The 2,333-nt window shown below is 35.1% G+C and overlaps 1 protein-coding gene across 5 annotated transcripts in view; it reads right to left on the bottom strand.

Annotated features, from left to right (window-relative positions):
• ASAP1 (ArfGAP with SH3 domain, ankyrin repeat and PH domain 1) overlaps positions 1-2,333 on the bottom strand; it is a 149,107-nt gene that overhangs the window by 48,817 nt on the left and 97,957 nt on the right. The gene's annotated exons all lie outside the window — the stretch shown is intronic.

Consider the following 2,333-nt stretch of genomic DNA (forward strand, 5'->3'; position numbering starts at 1 on the left):
TCCCTTGGCATTAACCTTTCCCATTTAAAGGAGTTTCTCACTGTTACATATAATAATATATATTGAAGATTACCCCCTCTTGTTTTATTCAGGATCCCTACAATTATTTTTAATTTTGTAACAAGTCTGCCACAGAAGTTCAGAAAGAAGTGCTTTGGTAAAACTGGCAGCTGTGGTTGGAAGCAGCACAAAGGCTGCTCTGTGCCATGTGCTGCCAGTGCTGTTCACACCATCAAAATAAGCAGCCCGTTGGTTATAAGCAAATATTAAATCCCCATTGGAATTAGAGTCCTTTTGGTATTAGCATAGGAAAGAACTTAATGAGATGTGGTTCTTGTTGCAAAGAGCATATCAGATGGAGATTTGGGGAAATAAATCAAAATCTAAAGAAACAGTTGACAAACCAGACACAAAGCATGATTCTAAAGATTAGCTATATTTAACTTAAAGCTGTTAAGTTACATTGGTAGCAAAAATTATTATACAAAAATAGGCAACAGAAGCCTGTATTAAAGGCCTAGTTTCTTTTAAAAAGTTAAACTTCTTAGGATATAAGCATTTTGAAACACACAAGACGAAATATTTTACACAATTAAAATTATATTAATATCCATTAAAATAGTTTTTAAACCATAGTCATTTTCAAAAATCAGGTAATTCTTGCACAAAGTAACAGAATCTGCCCTGACTTGATACCAGGGCAGCACAATAGTGGTCACAAGAGACACTGCAAATAATAGAGCCAATGGAAAACAGGACTTCCCTCAGCAAAGCTACAGCACTGGCACTTCTGCACAGCCCAGGATTCAAAGATGGTCAAGATATGCTTTACTGGGCAATTCCAGGGATTACAGTAATATTTGTTTTCACTGATCAAAGGACAGGTATGCCAGTAAAATGTGTAAGGACATTACAGATGTCCATAATGCTAAATAAATACCCTGGATCCATGCAACACTGAAACAGGAGTTACATTATGTGACCTCAAAAGTGCTGGGACATCTCACTTCTCTAGTGGCAACTCCAAAGAGGTTAAAGGTGGACAAATTTACAATTTGGAGAGGAATCACTAGTTTCAACTTCCTTCTCTTGCACCAAGGGTCAGAGAAACTTAAAACTACATAGCCAGGGCCTCAGTTTTATTATTTTAAACTGTTTCCCAGCCAAAGCAATGTTTGATAAGAGTACTTCTAAATTTTTACAAATCTGGTGGAGAAAATCCTATTTATTTAATGTTCTTCAGTAATTCCATTAATCCATAAATTTTCCAGTGGTGATATTATAATGCACTAATGCAACAGGGAAAATGTATTCTTAATCACAAAGGCCATCTGTCACAGTAACAAAGTCCAACTTTCTGTACTTGAAGATTAGGATATACACAATGATGGAGACCTGCCTGGGGAAACTCAGGCCACGTTGTCTCTTTGTTGTCTCTTAACTGCTGACATGCTGCTTCAGGATTAAACACTGAATGCCTAAATAACACAATGCTTTATCAAGCTCCCCCATATCTGCCAGCATCATTACACTCTGACTCAAGTCATGCAGCAGAACCACGAGTGAATGTCGTCACGTTGATTTTGAAAGAGACACTTGAACACCAATATGATCAAATAGTTATTTTATCCAAAATAACATATTCTTTCATTACAGCATTTCTCTCTCCTACAATTTCCCTGGATATTTGAGAATCACATCCTTTTCCTTCTAAGACAAAATTTCAATTCTCTTTAAGTGAAACATTTTATTTTAATATTTATAACTTTATATACAGATTTCATACATATATACACACACAGTTTTTCAGGAGTCTTAGAATTTGTCTGCAGTGTAATTCCAGTCAGAAAAGTTGCACAGGTTATTTTGGTTTGCCTGTGAAGCTACTTTATTACAACGCTTTTTCAGTTTCAGAATTTGACTTAATTTTTTATATTTTAGATGAGGTTACTTTCCACTGAAACACAATAATTTTTACTACACATCCAGGAAACAGGTAACAAAAAAGCCAAATATTATATTTCATTTGTTCTACCTCATAATATTCTTATGAGGAACTTTTGAAACTTGACTTGTACCATTGCAGCCATGGATGTACAACACACAATACTGAAGAACAACCACCCATTTGGCCTACTTTATTTCCAAGAACTGGCTGAATATCAAATAGCTTGAACTTAACAACATGCACAGCATCCAGGAGAGAAGGAGATATTTTTCTTTGCTTTCCAGATAATCAGCTTGTGAGAAAAAAGGTACATGAGAAGAGAGCAAGTCCTGTTCCTCTGTGTGTTGGGAATTGAATAATTAAAAAAAAAAAAAAAAAAAAAAAA

This window comes from Empidonax traillii, unplaced genomic scaffold, assembly GCF_003031625.1.
Source record: "Empidonax traillii isolate 1590-97213 ecotype Southwest subspecies unplaced genomic scaffold, ASM303162v1 scaffold66:size1465758, whole genome shotgun sequence".
Classification (NCBI taxonomy): domain Eukaryota; kingdom Metazoa; phylum Chordata; class Aves; order Passeriformes; family Tyrannidae; genus Empidonax; species Empidonax traillii.